At 45.7% G+C, this 22,638-nt stretch overlaps 1 protein-coding gene across 6 annotated transcripts in view; it reads left to right on the forward strand.

Moving 5' to 3' along the window:
• STX8 (syntaxin 8) overlaps window positions 1–22,638 on the forward strand; it is a 251,274-nt gene that overhangs the window by 195,081 nt on the left and 33,555 nt on the right. The gene's annotated exons all lie outside the window — the stretch shown is intronic.

A 22,638-nucleotide genomic window follows, 5' to 3' on the forward strand; every position in this document is an offset into this window, starting at 1 on the left:
GGGACACGAACCCGCGTCCCCTGCATCGGCAGGCGGACGCGCAACCACTGAGCCACCAGGGAAGCCCGGGCAGATAGTTTTGATGGGCTTCCTCACCACCCACTTCAGCCCCCTCCTAACTTTCCTCCCTGAATTACGGAGGTTGGAAAGTTAAAAGATACATTTCTCAGAGATTCCACACGTGGCCTGGCTTCCACCTTAGAAGACGTGGAGATAGCAGTGACCACCGTGAGGTATCAGCAAAGCACAGGGAGACCAGGTCTTCCGGTGGGCGCAGGGATTGGGAGCGTTTGGCTGTTGACGGGGAGCTCAGCAAAGGTGGTAGCACCAGCTCTTGCTGTCTGTGCCACGTGGCAGGCCACTGCCGCAGAGGTCCCCAGCTGTCCCCTTGTGTGCTTGGCTCTGTTGGTTCTGGTTATGCTGAAGATTTTCTAAGCTCCCCAGGACCCTGTTTAGAAAAGTCCCCCTTGGCCTAACCTAGCTTGAGTGGATGCTGTCGTCATCAACTGAAACCCCACTGGTGTGATGTGCTTGGACTTTCCAGTCACCCACCCTTGTTCCTTGAGGATTTGGATGCTCGATTCCCAGTTCTCGCTCACTTTGCTTCCTGCCATCCTGAGAGGGGGTGAAAGACTCTGCCTTGGTGATCCATCCACCATTCTAGCTTCATGCTTTCTCCATCTCCATGGCTACAGCCCAGAGTCCGCGTATCTGGAGCTGATCACCTCTAAAGGTTCCTCTGTCTGTCTCCAGCCTTCTCTTACCCCCCTTTCCCAGTCCATTCAGACCTGCCCTCTAACCCCAGAGCGACCTTCAGTCTCACCAATCCTCTCTGTTCTGACAGGAGAGGGGAGGCGTCCTTTCCCTGGAAGCCTCAACCCAACGGGTATTCATTTCGACTACACTCTTACCAGCGCTCAGTTTCTCTCCCTTTGGACCTACCTGTACGTTTATTGTCTCTTACGATAACCTTGAAAATGTGCCCAGCTGGTATAGGCTCCCCAATGCATATTTATTAACAAGAATATCATATCAGTTAATGCTTAGAAAGTGCTTACCATGTTCCAGGCACTGTTCCAAGCACTTTAATATATTAACTCATTGAATCCACACAACAATCCAAGGCGATGGGGACATTTAATGTCCACATTTTAGAGATGAAGGAACCAAAGCACAGAAAGGTTAAGTGATTCACCCAAGGCCACACAGCTAGTAAATGGTTGAGCTGGGATTCAGACTGTCCGTGTTCTTAATAACCATACTCTGTTTGCATTCCCTTAGTCTGTTTTAAAGGATGCCAAGATATCTGTGCATCTTTACATGGATGTCAAGAACATTTTTTTCTGTTTAACCATAAGCGTGATTACTATCTCAATGTTAAGACCACAAATTGTGGTTTCTAAAAGCTGCATCCCATTAATATATCTGCCAGGGTTTTTTTTAATGAAAAAATTTCCTTTTCCTCTCCCATGTTATTTCCTTGCTGTGTGTTTTGAGTCTCAATTCTGTTGTGAAATCTAGTGTCATACTATTGCAGATAAAAGTTTCGGGCAGCTGTTGAATAGCTAGGGTGATGCATTGTCTATACTACCCTACTGACTCCTGTTCTTTCAAAATATCAATTCTGCTACAACCAGCAATGCATTCTCTTATAAGCGAAGTACAGCAATTTGGGATATCAACTAGTACTTCTTTCCCCTACTGTCTTCAAGATAAGTCTAGTGTAGTAGAATTAGTCTTTGGGTTCCAAAATGAGACAGTGGAGATTTGAACGCCAGCTCAAGCATCGAGACACCTTGGGCAAGCTACTTAACCTCTCTAAGCTCCAGGTGTTCCATCTGTAAAAATGGGGGTAGCCCTATTGTAAATTGCATGGGAACAGATCACCGTGGTACAGCCCTCCCAGCCATCCCCAGCCCCCACACAGGTAATCCCAGCACATCATACTACACTCTCCTCCCCCAAACAAGCACATACCCATCACACACACACACACAACAGCTTCAAGAACTTCGATAAATTATAGAATTTACTGGAGGTTTCCTGTTGAGACAGAAGGACAGGTTGCATTGCATTCCACAAAGCAGATCTTCCCTTAAAAAAAAAAAAAAAAAAAAAAAAGGCACTGCTTTGTCATCCACTGCTCTTTCCCCAGAAGCCCCCTTGGGCTCCTTGGTCGTCACCCTCCTGGCTCACCCTGGCTCAGGCAGAATCTCTCCGGACAGGTGGGAGGGAGCCTAAATTCCTGGGAGTCGATGACTATTCATTGATAGTAGGGTGAAATACTTCTTCTCAAGTTATTCCACTGGAAGCTTGACTCAGAGAGTTCATAGTTCCTTGACTGTTTCCAGCAGTAAAAAGATGAGTGAGTACACTGTTCTGGTTTGGAATGCCTCTGGTGGCAGCTGTACTCCTCAAAGGGAAATGTCATGCCTGTTTATACCAGCCGTTCACAGTTCAGTTGCTGGGAGCAGAAAGTCAGTACTGATGTTAACAGCCTCCACCGCCAAGTTCTCTTATTTAGATTTTGGTTATCAGAGCTCCCGGTCTGTTGGTTGGTTGGTTCGTTCGTTTTTCCCTCCTGCCGGACAAAAAGGGCTCATTTTTGGCCTCCAGCTCATGGTTACGTTTATTTACATTACTTTCCTGGGCAATTTTTTCTGAAACATCATTTCAGGCTCTTCATCAGCTTGACTAATAATAGTCAACTTGGTTATTGACTAGTGTGTGCTAGAAGGAATACTTCCAACAGGGAAGATGTATCTTGTCACAATAGACGTGAACATGGCTATTCATGGCTATTAATTGAATATGAAATAACTTCTACCGATATGGAGTTTATGAAGTTAATGCAAGGAGGTCAGGGAGACCGTATTTTCTAGAGGAATCATTTCTTTGGCTTTAGTGTCTGCCTCTGCTATTTTAGACATTTTTAAAAATCTTACAAGTCTGATAACCTATCCCCCTTTCCTTTCATTTGCTTCATATATGGTGAGTCTCACCCATCAAAACTGAAGAACTCACTGTTTGGAAAGTTAAATGAAAATTCAGCGGAGTCGGAGTATTTATTGCTTCCAGAGGAGGTTCTTCATTGTAGATTATCCAGGAGCCAGTAATGAATGTGTACTATCAGAGGCCAGGGATTTCGGGGGATGAATTTCCCAGGGTTTAATCATTTCATAAGGCCTCTGAGTGTGACTTTTTCCCCAATAATCTACTTATCTCAGTAATTTACCCCTCCTACTGCCTTGCAAGGAAAATGAGTCTCCCAGGTTGTTTGCATGATAAGTAGCTGGGAATTGTGTGAGCCTTTCAAGAAGCAGCCCTGAGTTAATTGTAGCAGCCTGAGCTAATGGTTTCCCATGTTAGTTGGCAGGTTAAGTGAAGAAGAGGGCTTGAAAACACCCTTTATCACAAGTACCACGCATTTGAAAAGCTGAAATCTTAAAAATGTTTGCTTCGTGGAAGATATTTTCCCTTACCGTATAAATGGGTGAGAAAAATGTCCTTCCAAAGATAGGACTAGCAGTTTCGCACATAGCTCTGGAGGTTGGCGACTGGGAGGGGTTGGGAGGTTTTTGTTTTTGTTTTTCCAATGGATCCCGCTAATCTGCCCCCACCCCCTCTGTTTTTAGTTAAGTCAGAATTGAAGAATAAGCTGCTCACTGCAAGCAAACAACTAGAAAAAAAATCACCTGGGAAAAAATAAAATACGCTTCCTAGTATTTTCTGGTTGTATTTTTTAAGGTATGTTTCACAGTTATCTTTGAAGTTTTTAGTATCATAACACATCAACTAGCAAGTACAAAATGGATTTTCTATTTAGGGAAAAAGTTACAATCCAGGTTGCTTCGAAAGGAGGGGACCAGGAGGTTCTGCAGGGTCTCCTAGGAGGACAGAGGGGGTTGCACGCCATCTTACTGAGGGTCGGAAGTGGGGTGGGATTGAATCATACTTGGGTCAGGACAAAGATACTGTGTTTCTCACATTACATGAGTACGAAAACTACGTAACTACAGAAAGTTTAGGTGGAGGAGGGCAAGATCCTGGTGAAAAGAAGCCCCCGGAAGAGGGAAGAACCAGAAACACCTGCTCTGCGCTCTGTGCACCCGCTCTGCTTGGTCAGTGCCCTCCCATCCTTGAGATCTCTCTCTCACATCACTTCCTCCAGGAGGTCCTTTCTGATTCCCAGACTAGGGAGTCTTGTGCGCTCTTCCGTCTTTCTTTTACAGCATTTTCACAGTTGTAATTGCACATTTCTTTGTATGGTCAAATTATTATCTCTTTGTCTCCGCAAAGTTTAACCTCCCATGAGTTTGTAAGGACCATGTCTGTCTTTTACATACCGTTCTAATCTCGGTATCTGAATTCTCAAAAACTATTTGCTGCATGAATGGCTGGATGAATACGAGTACAGTCGTTAGAAGTATTTCAGTGAAGGGACTCCCCTGGTGGCACAGTGGTTAAGAATCCGCCTGCCAGTGCAGGGGACACGGGTTCAATCCCTGGTCCGGGAAGATCCCACATGCCGCGGAGCAGCTAAGCCCGTGCGCCACAACTCCTGAGCCTGCGAGCCACAACTACTGAAGCTCGCGCGCCGCAACTACTGAAGTCCGCGCGCCTAGAGCCCGTGCTCTGCAACAAGAGAAGACACCGCAATGAGAAGCCCGCGCGCCGCAATGAAAAGTAGCCCCTGCCCGCCGCAACTAGAGAAAGCCCGCGCGCAGCAACAAAGACCCAACGCAGCCAAAAATTAATTAATTAATTAATTACTTTTAAAATATCTTACTTTAAAAAAAAAAAAGTATTTCAGTGAAGGCTCTCTGAGTGAGTCCACGGGTTAACTGATGACTATACAGGAAGCATTTAAGAGGCCTGTTAAGAGGAAGAAAAGAATCACAAACCTCAAAAGTAGATACTTGGGGGCAAATAAAGTGTGTGTGTGTGACATATTCCATGAATAAACTGGCCTTGGGATATAAAGATGAAAAAAGAACGAACTTGAGTGGTCTAAGAAACAGATGACTGGATATATCCTCCAGGTTTCCAGCATGAAATAGATGGCATACTCTTCTGGGTGATTTACAGGGGTGTAGGTGGGGATGAGGGAACCAGCAAGTGGTACTGGGGCCCCTAGGGACCAGCACTAGTGGAAAACTGTTACCCACACCCACCGACTCCCATCCCAAAGGAGCAAGGGGAGAAAACAGTGTTCCTGAAGCTTACTGAGTAAGAGCCAGAACCGTGGAAGAGGGCAGCAGACAGAGGAGTGTGGCTATAAGGGGATACAGCCATTGCCAGAACCGCAGTGCTGAAGCCAGGAGAAATACGCCAGCCTCTGTCTCCCCTGACCTCGGATCCAGCCAGAGCCTCTGTCGGCCAAACCCAACAGGAAGCCAGAAGGCAGGAGAGCCCAGGTGATGTAGTATGTGGAGATCAGCGCCCCCAACCCCCCAATCCAGAGTGCAGAGAAGAGCTGGGAAAGGGATCCAGAGAGGCAAATGGGTAATAACCAGCCTGATGAGGGAATTCAGACTCATGGCTTTTTGTTCACTTTGTTGGTAGTGGTAAAGATCTTTGTGAGTTCAGAATTGTATATTATAGTGACATTGATTATTTAGGACTGTGTCAAATGAGTTGTTTTTAAAAGGTCAACTCTTCCAAATACCTACCTGCAATTTTACTTTTTAACTTTTCAATTTACTTTTTCTTTTGAATATATATTTTAACCACCAATACAATGAACAAGGTGTACCGTTAGAAATTTCACTCTTCTATCTGCTTCACTCCCCACTTCCCCACATAGGTAACCACTTTTACCTGCTTCCCATGTCTCCTCCTAGTGTGTCTTTCTGCAGATACAAGCAAATATGAAAAAAATATATATATGTGATATCCCTATTCCCCCAATATGTCTAATGTACCTAACACATACATTGTTTTATTTGTGTATAGGTATATCTGTAAGGACTGTATGGTTCAGTCTTTCCAGCAGTATTGTACGAGAGCATTTACCCACAGCCTTGCTGGAAGCGTGTGTTTTGGAATTTGGCTCAGCTTTTGGAATTTTGCCAATCTGATCGACTGGGGGGAAAAAATTCATTGTGTTAGGTTGAATAATGTGAAATTGCAACTTGTGTAGGTCAGAAATGGTTAGTCCATCAGTAATTTCATATGGTTCAACCTAACAGCTTTATTGTGTATTTTTCTTATGAGTGAAACAACATATTTTGATATATTTTAACTATGGTTGTGTTTCCTTTTGGTCTGACAGTCTGTTGATGATGTTGGTGCCTTTTTCTATTGCTGGTCTGTGTATCAGTTTTAAGGAGCCCTTTATGCATTAGGGAAGAGAATCTTTTGTGATAATGAGTTTCAAATATTTTTCCGAATTTATTTGTCTTTTGACTTTGCTTGGGATTTTTTTTGCCACTAAAAGTTTCTAATTTTTATGTAACTAAATATCAGTCTTTTATGACATTTATATTTTGAGTCTCGGTACGGTTATCTTCACTCCAGTGACATGAAGGAATTCTATGGATTTTTTTCCTAGAACTCTAATGGTTTTGTTTGTTGCATTTAAACTTTTGATCCTCTAGTTTATCCTGTTAAGAGGTATAGGTTTAACTTTTTCTTTTTCCAGATGGCTACTCAGTTGTTTCAAAACCATTTATTTAATAAGTCCGTCCTTAATCCAACTGATTGTGGAGGTCATCATGATCATATACTAACTTGGAAGGTTAATTTTAAATCCTAGCAATTTATTTTAACTTTTTGGCTAGAAATATTTTAAGGAATGTCACAGGATTTATATATATATCTTACATGTTGTAAAATTAATATATGTTTGAAAGAATTAATACATATTTACTGAATAAATAAGATGAACAAAACTTAGAAAATGAAATAGCCCTAATTCTATTATTTACCAATGTTCATATTTTTATATGTATATGATATACAGGTACACATGCACACACACATGAAGTAAAGCTACTAGACAACCATATTGGAAGAATATAGTGGCTTATACAACATAGAACTGTGTTTCTGTTTCATGAAACAGCCCCTGAGTGAGCAGTCTAGCTTAGAAAGGGAGGTCTCTTCTCCATTGGGTCATTCTTTTTTTGTTTTTGTTTTTGTTTGGTTTTTTGTTTGTTTTTTAGTCAAGTATATTGAGGCTTAACTTACATTAAAATTAAACATTTTTATGTGACCAGTTCTGTGAGTTTTGACAAACATAATATAGTTGTGTAACCACCATTGCAATCAAAATACCAAATATTCCCACCACTCCGAGTAGTTCCCTCATACTTCTCAGTGGTCGGTCCTCCCCCACACCCCACTCCCAATCACTGATCTGAATTCTGTCCCTAGTGGGTTTTTCTTTTCATGGGGTCATTCTTGGCCCACTCCCTCTCTGTCTTGTCTCTCCCCTATGCTGTATGGATCCTCATCCATGTGGTCAAAGCAAGGTCATGGGCACATCAGGCTACACTTCAGAAGGAGAAAAGAGCATTAACATGCATCACTAATTTCAGGCCTGGAAATGGGACCCATCACTTCTGCTCGTTTTCCATTAGTGAGAATTGAGCTGATGCCCACCTACCTGGGAAATGTACTCTGTTACTATTGAAGAAAAGGAAAGTGACTTCTGATGGGCTGATCTAGCGGTCGCCCTGCAGCCTGGCCACCCACATGTCCACAGCCATCTGTTGTCCACACAGAGGACACACCCTCCCCCCAAGGAGACAGCCCCAGACCCCATGCAGTTGCTGCATCCAACTCAAAGACCAGGGTTTCTCAAAGGCCGGTGATGGAGAGCCTTCCCCAGTAGGTTCGAGGTGGCTCCCCGTGGTCTTGTGACCTCAAAACTAAAACACAAGCTATTTGTCTCTCCCCCCACTGTCTCCTTCCCAGGATTATGGTTTGTTTCAAAATTGATGGGACTCTCGTTCAGTGTGCCAGGAACCACATCCAAGTTCCACTTCTGTACATAGTTCTGGCTGATTTTCTTTTTATTCTTTTTTTTTTTTTTTTTAAATAAATTTACTTGTTTATTTATTTATTTTTGGCTGCATTGGGTCTTTGTTGCTGCACACGGGCTTTTCTCTAGTTGCGGTGAGTGGGGGCTACTCTTCATTGTGGTGCGCGGGCTTCTCACTGCAGTGGCTTCTCTTGTGGAGCACGGGCTCTAGGGCATGCGGGCTTCAGTAGTTGTGGTGCGCAAGTTTTCTCTAGTTGCGGCGAGCGGGGGCTACTCTTCATTGCGGTGCGCGGGCTTCTCACTGCAGTGGCTTCTCTTGTGGAGCACGGGCTCTAGGGCATGCGGGCTTCAGTAGTTGTGGTGCGCAAGCTTCAGTAGTTGTGGCTCGTGGGTTCTAGAGCGCAGGCTCAGTAGTTGTGGCTCACGGGCTTAGTTGCTCCGCGGCATGTGGGATCTTCCCGGACCGGGGCACGAACCCATGTCCCCTGCATCGGCAGGCGGACTCTCAACCACTGCGCCACCAGGGAAGCCCAAGGCGGATTCTTAACCACTGCACCACCGGGCAAGTCCCTGGCTGATCTTCTGACTTCCAACTAGACTCTTGCGGTCTTCCCCATTTGAAAAGCAGCTGCTTTGGGGTTACCTGAAATGATGGATTTAGGAGGGAGGGCAGTAAACCTTGTCTCTGCCATGGGGCTCAACCCCTTTCTGTGGCTTCATGGGAAAGAAAGGTTCTGAACACCCCCAGCCTCATCTCCTGCTGTCTGAGGTACAGCAGTACTTGGCTTTTCCAACCAGTTTTCTAGACTTTTTCCTTCTGTGTCTGCTCGTAAATCGGCCAGTTCTTGCCTGAGTTCATCCCTTCCTTGTAATGGCTTGCTAAAAGTTAACAAATTAGGTATAAGCATTTATCTCTTTAACTACTACATGTGCGTTACCTCGAAACATATAAATATGTATTATTACAGCTATCTTAATAGAGAACTGTTAAGTAATTCCTACCACCTAATTTTCAGGATTAAGTTGGGTGGGTGTGAATAAATTCCTTAAAAAGCAGGCCTGTAAAATCAAACCTATAAGGGAATGTTGTGAACAGCACAAAAAGCAGCATTGCCGGCACTATTGCTGGGGTAAGGGATATAGAATATTGACAGAGTGGTATAAATGCACTATAAAAATGCGTGAAGACAGAGAAGATACAGTATTTACCAAGTCTTTTTTCTTGAGAGATTAGTATTAGAATAGGTCAGGTGAGATACAACAGCATGGAAAATGTAAACATAATAATCCTCAGTCAGAAAAGGCTAATTGAATAGCACAGGAGATCAGCTCGGTGCTTTGTGACCACCCAGAGGGATGGGATACACGGGGGGTGGGAGGGAGGGAGACGCAAGAGGGAAGAGATATGGGGACATATGTATATGTATAACTGATTCACTTTGTTATAAAGCAGAAAGTAACACACCATTGTAAAGCAATTATACTCCAATAAAGATGTTTAGGGCTTCCCTGGTGGCGCAGTGGTTGCGCGTCCGCCTGCCGATGCAGGGGAACCGGGTTCGCGCCCCGGTCTGGGAGGATCCCACGTGCCGCGGAGCGGCTGGGCCCGTGAGCCATGGCCAATGAGCCTGCGCGTCCGGAGCCTGTGCTCCGCAAAGGGAGAGGCCACAACAGAGGGAGGCCCGCATACCACAAAAAAAAAAAAAAAAAAAGAAAAGAAAAGGCTAATTGATAGCTTTTAAGGAGGGTGACCATTCAGTGCATTAGAAAACATATAAATAGTAAATTTGTTAATAAATATCAAACTTGTCTATTTGAAAAGGCTAATTAAATAGGTAAATGTATGTCAAGTGTAATGGCAAAAAAGAAAAAGATTATCTCCTGAAAGATGCTAGGCAGTTTTGTAGGCACATTCTTTCCAACTTCTCAGGAGAAATAACTTTCATGTTAGGTAACCTGTTTAAGAATACGGAAAAGAAGGAAAGCTTCCCGTTTCACTTTATGAAGTTAAAATAACTCTGATATCAAAACCCAACAAAGATATCGTATACTCAATTCCGTTGGTCAGTCTTGCTTATGAATATAATTATCCTAAAAAGAAAAACCCTAAGTAAAACACAAGCAAATTGAATCCAGTTCTCTACTAAGGGAATGAAGCGACATGCCCAAGCCAAATTAATCTCAAGAATGCAAAGAGAGGTTAGTATTAGGAAATATATTAACATGATTCATCACATTAATAAATGGAGAAAAGCCATATGATTACCTTAGTAGACTCTAAAAAGACATTTAATAGAACTCAGTGTCTGTTCTCAGATTTTTTAAAAAGCAACTCTTCAAACTATAAATTAAAGGGTACTTCATTATCCTGCTAAATAATAACCATCACAAGCTAAAGGCTACCATTTTGCTAGAGGATAAAAAATTAGAAGATCAGGTCAGTGATAAAATCAGAATGTTGCCCCTTACTGCTGATACACATCATTAATTTTGAAGACCTAACTTCTGCAGTATGCAAATTAGTTATAAGGAGAAATTTAAATGACCATCATGTATTTAAATATTTACAGTCTTCTACGTGGAACATTCAAGAGAATGAACTCGAAAACCAAAAAGAAAGCCAAGCCCTTTGCCCATTATAAAATAAATATGCAAAAGTTATTTTCTCATACAGCACCCATAACCAGTTAGAAAATGTCAGAACAGAGAAAAGGTCACATTAACAAAAACTCTACAAGAAGTAGAACCTATGAAGAAAACTATAAAACATTACCAAGGTTCAACACCTAACTCTAACTAGCTTAAGCAAAAGGGGAGGGGGTATTATAATTCTTTGGGGGAAGTCACAATTCAAAGGAAGAACTGTAGGAATCAGGTCAGCTCTGAGGCCTTAAGCAGTAGCACATGATTCTCCAAGCTCCCAGGACTCTCTCCGTTAGGACTGCATGGTTCAGTTGTTCAGACCGTGCACTGAGCAAGTCTAAACCTCCGGGCTTGCCATTCATAGGCAGTCATCATAGATTTATTTAGGACAGCAGATTTATGGCGTGTTGTCGTAGGAAGGAGCACTTGTTTCTAACACACACAAAGCCACCATTCGGATTAGTGACGGGGCTGCAGCCCACCCCTCCTTCCTCTCTGTTTTGGCTTCATCTTTCCAGCCACAGACTGGCTTTCTCCTCCTGGTGGAGAACATGACCACCAACAGCCCGACATTCAAGTCCTTCTCGCTCTGTGGAAGGGTTCCTTCCTTAGAACAATGAGGAAAGTCGTGGGGAAAGTTTCTCTTTGCTCTAGTCTTGTATCTCTCCCCAAAACGTGGGTTATTATGTTTGGCTTAGCCTATGGTCCAGAGCGCAGGCAGGCTATTTTCTTGAAGGGTGTAGAGGTTGGTTGGGGTGCCTGTTGCTAGGCAGGAAAAATTATAGCTACAGACAGAGAAGATTTGAATAAGTGTAGGAATAGCCATAGTCCCAGACTGGTTGACTTAAATTAAATTGCAGAGATGTAGCTTTTCCCCCAAGTTGATACGTAAATTCCACATAATTTGATTCAGAATTCCAAAGGGAGTTTTGGGGCTCCTTGACATCCTGATTCTCAAGTTCGTCTGGAAAAACTGACGTACGTGGTGAGAATAGCTAGGAAAATTCTGCCCAATGAAAGGGAATCACCTTAATTTATATGTTTTCATCAGTATTATTTTATCATCTATCCTGGGCTTAAAATATGATCCAGTGTTGAAACCAAATTTTTAAAGCTTTCTCCCTGAACAGTTTTTATACAACCCGGGGAGCTCTGAATTAGGTATCCAGAGATCTAATATATGATAGTCTTAACATCACTCAAATTATTTTGTGTATCTGCTGTGCACGAGATGCTGTGGGGTTTCATTAGACCCAGAAGGCTACTACTTATTAGACCCACCCATCGCTGCTTATATTAGTCTTTTCCAACCAAAGAAGGGTATCAGACGTTTAAGTTTGTCATTCTTAAATATGATTCAGGGAATGAGTTTGCCAGAATGAAAAGAGCAGAAAGAAGATGGAAAAGATCCAATATGAAATTACAAGTGTACAAAAAAAACTTGGGGGTTGGTTGGTGAAGAGCTTTAGCTACTGCACACCGTTGAGTGGGGTGGTGGATAACGTAACGTGGGTTTTAAACAAAGATATTTGTGGAATAGTAATAAGAACCTGAAGTTGGACAGAATTTTCAAAGATGCTGGAGCTGACTTGAGCAGGACAGCATGTACTGATCACCCTAGCCAAAGGAGGGATAAAGAGACGGAGAGGAAATGTCCGTTCAGAAAGTTTGCCTGGGAAATAAATGCCGGTCAGGAAAACTGACATTTGTGATTTTGTTTTGCATTTACAAACGGTGCTTTCTTGGGAAAGTAAACCCATGCTTGAAAAGGAAAGCGGATGTGTAATGCATGAAAATGCCTTTGTAAATACACGTCAGGTCTCATTTCTTTGGCTTTTGAAACAATTGGGGACTTTCCGACTCTGGCAGTGTGTAAAAATAGGCAGGATAAATGTTTATCTTCTGTGATTTATGTTCATACCATGCCTGGGTTCAGAGTTCTGAACTAGCTAACCACTTCAGGGTCTCTTCATCTCCAAGTGTTGGCAAAGTTAATTGATGGAGGCAAACCTGAGCTTAAAAGTAAAGGAGTTTACATGACATTCAGGGTAACAAAGAACTTGAAAGGAGGGCTTCTAGGAAGAGAAGGAACCCTGCTCCACTGACTGGAAGCAGTAGTGTAATCAGTGTTAAATAGCGTTAAGAATGAATACAGAAGGGCAGTCCCCCCCTCCTCCCAAACCCTGGGGGGGTGGGGTTCGCAGCTAAAACTCAGTTCCTCAGTTGTAAAGGAAGGGCAGATATGGTAAGATTCCGCGTTTCTGTGGAGCATCTGTTCGGAATTAATCGTGTAACCACATTTGCCCATTTGCCCCAGCGCAAGTTGGAGATCAGGAAAATGTGCCCAACCTTGGTGAGATCTGAGTCCAGGAGAAAAGGTCACGGGGCCTGTTCTAAAACGCACGTAGGAGAAAGCCCTTCCCGGCCACCAGGCCACCTGAAGTCCCAGAGCAGATGTGAACGCAAGGTGGCCTCAGACAGTGAACCCCCAGGCCCAAGGGAAGCGACTTTCTTCAGCTAACGGGGAGCGAATGAAAGTAAGAGAGAGCTCGCAAAACACTGACCAGAGAAAAACCAGGTGGGGAGGTGAGCCCATCTGGCGAATTGGTCACAGGCTGTAAATTCCCGGCAAGGATCTTTCCTTTAAGCCGCATCTGCCCTCGCTCCTGAGAAGGACCTGGATCTTCAGAGGAGTGGCAGGGAGATGTTTGCAGGGATGGGTGCCATTGAGGCTTGGGGGGCTTTTTGCTTTTTTAAAGTTGATAAACAGAAGTATGTCTGCTCACGGAGAGGTACTTAGAAGGAGAAAATGGCAGGAGTGGGGCGGGGTGAGGGAGGTGTGGGAAAGGCGCTTAGGAAAAGCTGGGTCCGTTGCTCCCCCCGCCTTTCCGTGGCCAGATACTCTCCTGTGACCGTGGGTTCCAGGGCTGGCCCAGGGCCGAGGACAGAGCAGGGAGTTCCTCTCCTGCATCCAGCCGGTGCCCGCGGCGCGCACACCCCTCCACTCACCCGCAGGCGCTCCTCTGTCGGCCGTTTCCTCCTGAGCTGTCCACCCTCTTCTGCTCTAGAGCACAGGACTCCTCTGGGTTCCTTCACGCTCAGATGGTGGGGACAGAAAGTGTCTTCCTAGTTCACATGGGAGCAGAGTGAGAGAATGACCATGACATAAGCGACAACCCTCGGCTGGTGGGATTTCGGGTACCCTGACCTGTGCCGAGAAGACAGCTGAGAGCAGAAAGGACTCTCTTTACTCGTCAGCCCGCCCACGGTCGGGCGACCCTTCGCCCTGGCCTTGTTAGGGACGTGAAGGCAGCTTTCTTGATAGGGATGCTGCTTAACGTACACTGGGGTCCCAAGTGGTCCTTCCTTCGGAAGGTGTCTCTGATCACCTCCCTGCTAGTACGCGCGGCTGAGTTCCTTGCCTGGCCCCGGAACCCTTGCTCTGCGGGGCTGAGAAGTCACGTGTGCTGAAACTGAAAGGCTTTTCCTCTCTCACACACATACCAACCAAGGAGCATGTTCCAAGCCTAGTCCATTGCCTCCTTTAGTCCCGTTTATAGCTCTCAGCTTGCTTGGCATTTTAAGCAGCTGAAGAGTCCCTCCATTAAACTGGAGTGGCAGGCAGGGTGGCAGGAATGAGATTCTAGTGCTCAGTTCTGCTGGTGAATTTCTCTGTTTACAGGTGTATTGGAAGCAGTATTCACTTTGCCCCCCCCCCCCTTACGTCCAGGTATATACTATCAGGCCGTATGAAAAATGATACAAGGTTTGAACATGTCTGAATCAAGGGTGGAATTCCGGTGAAGTGAGGCACCCGTAACTGAAGGAGAGCTGGCGCTTACGGAGGCTCACTGTGTACTGGGCACCTGGCCGCGTGCTTCAGAAGCGTTTCGGCATTAAACCCTCACACCTACCCTATGTGGCAGTTACTGTTATTATCCCCCACTGACAAGCTAGGACAACTAGAAAATTCACTGAGTGCTTAACCACTTGTGTACTTTGCTGTATATGTGTTAGACTTCAGCAAAATTTGTGTTTAAAAAAATGAGGCCATTTCAGCCCAGAGAAGTGAAGTAACTTGCCCCAGGTCACCTAACTGGCGTTAGCAGAAGCAGGGTTCAGCCACCACATCTCACTTTGGAGTCCACTCAGCCCCTACCCTCCACCACCCTTCACATTTCATTGTAGATGGTAATCACGCCACATGGTAGATAGTTGACACAGAGAACTGGTATCTGCCTGCTCTTACACAGCTAATCTTTCTTTTTTTTTTTCCCCACAATTAATTTGTTTTATTTTTCACTTACTGCCTTCCACAAGCATACACTCTTTCCCATAGTTACAGAGAACCTAACCATTTTGGAGCTTTCCACTCCCTTTTTGGATGAGGTTTTTATTTTTATTTTTTGGGGTGGGGGGCCTCTCACTGTTGTGGCCTCTCCCGTCGCGGAACGCAGGCTCCGGACGTGCAGGTGCAGCGGCCACGGCTCACGGGCCCAGCCGCTCCGCGGCACGTGGGATCCTCCCGGACCGGGGCACGAACCCGCGTCCCCTGCATTGGCAGGCGGACTCCCAACCACTGCGCCACCAGGGAAGCCCTTGGATGAGGTTTGGAAGTAAGTCTCCTTTGGTTCTTAGAGACCACCATGCCCCTGGTCCTGTATACTTATTAACATCAGCACTTTTTGGAAGCCAGAGGTGCCTCCCTGAGGGCTGGTTTCTTTCCAGGCAATATTTTTTTTCCCTAAACTCTTCAGATTTGCCCCACTCAAAGTAGACTTTTCTCTGGGAAGGAGCTGGGCTGGTCTTAAAGAAGCAGGACGTACCACCACTCACCCATCTACTCCAGCTCTCTCCACTCCTCCTGGGAGCATCCTCCTCAGGATCCTCTTATCGCCATCACAGAATCCCTCTCCTTCCTTGACTCTGGCATAGGTGGGACAGGGGTTTGCCCCAGATGAGGGGAAAGAGAGGTTAACACTGTTTAGCCCCCTAATCCACGCATCTTATTTGGTTGCTTTCCTTAGTCCCCCAAAGACAGCTAATCCTTCATTTTGTCATTTCTTTGTTATCTAAGAAATGTCTCTTCCTTCAAGGGGTTCAGAGTCTAGTAGGGGCAGAGAGACTTAAAAAAAAAATTAAGTCAATAAAATGTTACGGGTTCTAATATGAAATCAATTTAGGTAGGGGGCACATCAAGGGAGGAAGTGGCCAGGGTAGATGAGCAAGACCTCACAGAAGAGGTAACTCTTGAGTGTTGAAAGGTGAATAAGTGCTGGCCGAGGGCCAGGGCGTGGCAAGGTCAAGGCTCCCTGTATCAGTCTGCTTGGGCTGCCATAACAAAATACCACAGACTGGGTGGCTTAGACGACAAAAATGTATTGTCTCGCGGTTCTGGAGACAGGAAGTCCAAGGTCAAGGTGCCAACAGAGTTGGTGTCTGGTGAGGTCACTCTTCTAGAGTTGCAGACAGCTGCCTTCCTGCTGTATCTTCACGTGGCCTGTCCTCTGTGAGCGAGCCGGGAGAGAGCAAGCAAAGTCCTCTTCTTCTAAGGACGTCAGCCCTTTGAGATTAGGGCCCCACCCTATGACTTCATTTAACCTTAATTATCTTCTTAATTTGGCCCGATCTCCAAATATGGTCACATTGGGGGTTAGGGTTTCAACATGTGAGCTAGGGTGTGTGACACAATTCAGTCTGTACCACCACTACCCACATATGCCCTGACCCCCCCCCCCCCCCGCAGTTCCCCCTGAGCCCTCCTCACTGAGGTACCCCCCATTCCCTCTATCCAGGCCTTTTAGGAGTCCTTTCCCATGCATCCTGCACCCACATCTTCCCTGACCCCCCCCCCCCCGCAGCTCCCCCTGAGCCCTCCTCACTGAGGTACCCCCCATTCCCTCTATCCAGGCCTTTTAGGAGTCCTTTCCCATGCATCCTGCCTGCCCCAAGAAGTCTTTAAGGAGCAATGCAGTGTTTCCAGTCTGCTCCTTGACGTCTGTTCTAAAGAGCACAAAACTGCCAAAACTCTCATTTACAAAACATTGGCCTTCAAATGTTCCACCACCATCTGACCAGGATGGAGAAGCAGCAGTTGCCCTTCCACCCAGGAGTCCTCTCTTTCAGGGATTCTGTTCTATCTCTGGCTCTCCTGAGCCATAGGGCCCAGCAGAGAGTTTGCACGTAGCAAAAAACTGAGCTCTCCTCCCCTTTCTCCTGTCACACCCCTAGGCCCTCCAGTTGGAGTTCTGGGCCCTTGTTTCTTGTGTTATGTCAGCCCCTCACTCACAGTTCTTTGCTGGCCCTGGGGTCAGGTCAGTGAGACATAGTGGCCAATAGCGCGCTGCACTAGGTGTCAGAAGACCAAACCCTGGTCCGCCTTGGCCACATGATCTTCGTCTGCCAGAGAAAAGACTTGCAACAAGAGGCCGTGACAGAGAGTTAAACATGACATCCTGGAGTGATCGCAAAGCTCAAAATGGATAATATAGGTGAAGTAGAAAGTGCAGTGTTCATTTCAAAATAATCCTAATGTTTTATTTTTGTAAGAACGTTTTTGGGGGTGGATTGTCGGAGTTTCTCACGTCTCCTGTCTCACTGCAGTTATATCGCAGGCTGCTGAGAATTCTCCGAAGCTGCCTCAGAAACCTAAACCATCCTTCTCCCTTGCCCAGGTTTTCATGCTCTCGTTTTTCACAAGAGTCCCTGTAATTGCAGGCCTCCTATGAAGGCTTCCTACGTTGAGTAGAGAGTAGTGGACGCCTTCGCTGGGAGACAGTGCAACGTGGTGGTTACGGGTGAGAGTTCTGTGGTCTCTTCCTGGGTTTGACCTCAGCTCTGGGACCTTAGGTATTCTTGTGTTCGGTTTCCTACCTGGAAACCGAGGATATTAATGATATCCTAATACTGGGAGATTTGTGGGGAATTAAATGAGTGAAACGTGTAGCCCTTGGCGCAAGGCTTGTCATGTAGCAGGTGCTGACTGTGCCTTGTTATTTCCCCCTTCTGTCCAGTAGACATGGAGGCCTGCGGCTGCTGTTCCCCAGCGGTTATTTAGGGGTTTGACTCGATCCAGTAATGTTGGGGAATTGAATGTGAGTTTGCTTAACCCACCAGTACCCAACATGAAAGCCATCAGACATTCATGTTTGATTCCATTCTGTGTCGGATTACTTTCATCTGTCTTGAAAATAGTCTCCAAAGAGTCAGCTTGCTGGCCAAGGGTAAGGCCATGTGCTTGGGGAGAGGGTCAGGGGTGGGGTGGGGTGGGGGGTGACCTTTGAATACCTAGCGGTGTCTGAGGATTTGGGGCACAGGAACTGAGGAGAGAATTCTGAAAAAAAAAAAAAAAAAAGCCCGAGGATGGCCAGTGAGGGGAAGCTTTGCTGGCTCAGAAGGAAATTCTGCCTTTTCCAGACCAGCTTGGGGTAGTTAAGCGCGATGATTTTGCAAGCCCTGGTCAGCTGAAGCCAGCAGTGAGAACTGTGCTCCCAGGGGGTTCAGTGGCCAAGTTAAGAAGGGGGGTTCTTTTTGGCTGGGGGTGGGAGGAGGAAACTTCTCCCTGTAGGCCTCAGAATAAAGCACGAAGAGCTTAGCCCTTCGCAGGTAGCTCGAGAAACCTCTGAGTGCCTTCTCTTTATTGCGTCTGCTATATGATTATCTTTCTGAAGTCTGTGTTGTGTTATGAAAGAGACAAGTTGAATAAACAGATTCTATTTTCGTCCGGAGCCATGGCTTGGGCAAGCGTTCTGAAATCCCTAAACCAGGATCCATCTCTGTCCCGCGTGCCTGTTAGTCTCTCTTCCGCCACACGGTGGTGACACATCTAAGCCGCGGGGCGGGTCTCAAAGCCACTTAACACGGAAGCCCCAGCACCGGGCACCAAGGGTGAGAGTGTGTCACTGACTTTCAAGATGCTTTCGCTCTTACCCTTATAGGATTCACGTTCAGTGCCCGTTTATTTGTCCGATGTTTTCTGTTCACCACGTAGAGGAACTGCCCAGTGGGCAGGGGCAGCCTCCATCCCCCGCTGGCCTGGTCCTGGAGCTCCTGGGTTCACACTGCCTGGGCCCCCAACTCTAAGGCCCGTTCCCGGATTCTGGATCTGGTCTGCGTAGCTGGCAGCACGCAGCACTCAGGAACACATAGACATGTGAGAAAAACAACCCTGCTTCCCCCAAGTTCAACTAAGGCAAGGCTGGAGGATTTCAAAAGGAACTTTTCCTTGGAAACAACAGCATAATATACACAACAGCTTAAAGAGGTGGATAAGTTCACAGAGATTGGCCTGCAGACCAAGACTGGGGGATAAAATAGCAAAAGAGCAGTTAAGACCGGCTGGCAAGGCTTGCAGACGATCCAAAGCCTAATTTCTTCCCCACCTTGGAATCTAAGAATCTTGCAGAGCAAACTTGCACAAAGATAGCCCAACTTCTAATCCAGGATAGATTTTATGTATAATTTGTAACCTCTGTTCCAAAGAAGACGTGGAGTGGCTTACAATAAAATGGTGTACGCAGCTGTGTAAAATCTCAAGGCTGCTAAAGAAGAAATTAAAAATGTTCAAATGTAGACGAGAATATAAATAGAATATATCAGATTGATAAACAAAGACCATGTTTGAGCCTCAAATTTAGCACCAAGACTGGAATCCGGGGAAACCAGCACAAAAAGGGAGACAGGATGTGTGACACACGGACGCCATCTAATAGAAAAGAAACAGACTTTTTCCAAGAAAGGCAGGCTTGCTCCTGGTACGGAATATTTATCACAGTAACCGGAGCGTTATAATTCAACCGTGATTTTATAGAACACACAGAAACTCTTCCATTCGATTGATAGCTTAGGTCCGATGAAATCCTCACACCTTCCTGGAATTGGTTTCCATGCCTACACACTGTGCAGCGTCTCCTTCTTGAGATCGCAGGTAAAGTGGGGAAACCCCCCAAACCTCCCCAGCGGAGGACCCTAGAGAGGGATGCCCGGGAAGAGGTAGCACAGCCTGACAAGAAGGGTATGTGTTCTGGACTGTTTCCCATCTCCCCTTTCCCAAATGGGAGCTTTTGGTAGATGGTCAAGGCGTTTTTATCTACAAGTATATGTTGGACATATGGGAGGTGATTAATTACAAGTCACAATATGGAGAACTGTGTACGGCCTAGACTGAGAAGATGCCCGTCTACCAGAAATCTGGGACTCGTAGAGCAGAGCGTCCATGACTGCTCCTCTGTGCACGGTAGCAAGATGTGATTTGAGATTTTTCTCCCTTTGGGCAGCAAGTGAATGCAGGTTGGGTTGCACTTGGGAGGCTCGTGTTGTGATGTGTGTGGTGTTAGATTATTGTGATCTTACGGGTGTATGTGGCTCTGTGTGCACAGGCGCACATGTGGTGGCGGAGCAGCCCCGGGGAGGCTGTCACGGACCTGTGTTTCTCTTCTCTCTCTCGCCCCCAATACCTGCTTATTCCATGTGGTACAGATGCAGGTGACACTCATCCCCGTTGCATCCACACCTGCCCTTTTGATCCCCGTGCCAGGCCACAGTGGTAGGCATTTAACACAGACTCCGGCCTGGCGATGAGTCAAAGTGACGCCTAAGTGTAGTTTACGAAGACAAATAGTGGTACAGGGTGCCTTTCACAGCAGGAAAGGAGACCACCCGTTGCCCGCCCTACTGGCCTTCCCACTCTTCCGAGGAAAGTACTTTCAGCTCTCCCACTTGTTTCTTCTGGATTTTACTTTCTTATTTCTAAATAATATTATACTAATCTGACTTGATTTGATTGCAGTTTTGGGTGTTATCTGCTAACTTCCTACTGTGGAAGACCTTGCACTTAACACTTTTTCCCTCTGTGCTACCAGTAGAGTTAAAGCACAATTGTTAAACCGTTGCTCAGCATTTTCATTTTGACTGTATCGGTAGTTTTAGCTGAGCCATGTAGCTTGCTAGAATCAGATTTCCTCTCTTACACAGTATTTTGTTCTTCCTAAACTTCCTGTCATTTTTTTCCCTTTGCTTATCATAATTCTTGCCCTAACTTACTTCAGAGCTAAGAAATTCCTGTGGATATGGTGAAAAGCACATCAAATGATCTGTCTTTTTAATGTTTTCCTTGGGGGTCAGCCCTCCTGAAGTCCTCCTGGAGCTGAAAAATATCTTTATTCTTCTACTCCTTGCAGCTGAGTGGTTGACTGCATGTATAGGATTTTAGGTTGGAAACAATTAGTGATCAGAATTTTGAAGGCATTTTTCATCGTCTTCTAGCTTTCCTTGTTGATATTGAGAAGTCCGGTGCCATTTTGATTCCCGAACTTTTTTATATGTCCTGCTTTGCTTTTGAGAGCTTCCCTTTAGCTTCAGTAGTCTAAATTTCACAAAGAGAAACCATCTAGTAACTTCTCCCCTCACCCTACACTATTGCGTTGGGTACTTCGTAGACCCTTTGGTCTGGAATTCATTTCCTTCAGTTCTGGGCATTTTTCCTTACATTAAAGCTTTGATAATTACCCCCTCTGTTTTCTCTCTTCTTTTCTTATGGTACATTCCTTAGTTGGAAATTGGGCTTTCTGGTTTAGTCCTCTCACTTCCTTATTATTTTCTCTCCTGTTTTTCCTCTCTTTGTCTTTTTGTTCATTTGGGGGACATTTCTTCAGCATCTTCATATCCTCCCATTGAATTTCCTTATTGCTGCTGTCTTATTTTTAAACTCTCAAGTTTTCTGATTTTTAGAAGTTATTCTGGGGACTTCTCTGGTGGCGCAGTGCTTAAGAATCAGCCTGCCAGTGCAGGGGAAATGGGTTCGAGCCCTGGTCCGGGAAGATCCCACATGCTGCAGAGCAACTAAGCCCATGTGCCACAACTCCTGAGCCCGTGTGCCACAACTACTGAAGCCTGCACACCTAGAGCCCATGCTCCGCAGCAAGAGAAGCCACCGCAATGAGAAGAAGCCTGTGCACCGCAATGAAGAGTAGCCCCCGCTCGCCGCAACTAGAGAAAGCCTGCGCGCAGCAACAAAGACCCAATGCACCCAAAAATAAATTTTTTAAAAAAAGTTATTCTGTTCTAGTTTTATAGATACAAAACATTTTATATCTCTGAGCATATTAGTGTTTCTTTGAAGTTTTCTTCTGTTTGCATTGTATCTTTTTGCTGAATTCTTTTTTTGTGTGTGGGGGGGTATGATTGGGGGGAGTTTCTTTTTGGTCAAATATCCAGTGATGCTTGGCTACCCATTAATTTTTTAAGAATGAAGCACTAAGGAGACATCTGAAAGTTTTATACGCATAGGTAGGATGTGTTGAGTTGTAGGTTTCACAAGCGATTATCAGACAGGAAGGACCTAGTCATTTTATTGGGGGCCCCAAATACTAGTGTCTGTAGGTCTTTTCTCTTTGGTTAGTCCCTTTCTGCTGAGAAGGGGTCGTGTGGTCTCCTGGCTGGAGAATAGAGGCTTAGCTGCTAGCATCTGGGAGCCTAATGCAGGGAGCGGGCGGCAAACTCACCATCCCATGTGAAAATGTGTGTTTAATCTGTTCTCAGCCTCTCGCCTTATCCCTTCCTAATTCTGCACCTGTTGCCCCATGTTCAGAACTCCTCTGGTCCCATTCCTCCACTGACCCTCTTTCCTGAGAGGACAGTGCACAGGTAGCGCGGCTGGTTGTGTGGGGCGATGGAGGAGGTCTAATTGGTCCTCGTGTGGTCTTTAAGCAGTCCCCCTGTTTTTGGCTCTGCCTTCAGAAGTACCTGGTGCCTCCCATCCCTGAGCCTTGCCAGGGATCTGGCGCAACAGCCAAAGCCCTCTTGGATTGTTTGTTTGTTTCAGCTTGTTTGTTTCAGCACCTGCTCTCACTCATCCATCATTTACCCGTGTGCTTTCTGTCTTCCAACACGGTATTGATACGTCTGTTTGGATATCATTTTCTCCCCTGTTCTTTTGGGTTATGGGTTTATACCATTTGTCGCCCTCGAGGTGGAGTCGGGGAAGGGGCAGAGGTAACCACGGGTGTTTG

Source organism: Physeter macrocephalus, chromosome 14 (genome assembly GCF_002837175.3).
Source record: "Physeter macrocephalus isolate SW-GA chromosome 14, ASM283717v5, whole genome shotgun sequence".
In the NCBI taxonomy this organism is placed as follows: domain Eukaryota; kingdom Metazoa; phylum Chordata; class Mammalia; order Artiodactyla; family Physeteridae; genus Physeter; species Physeter macrocephalus.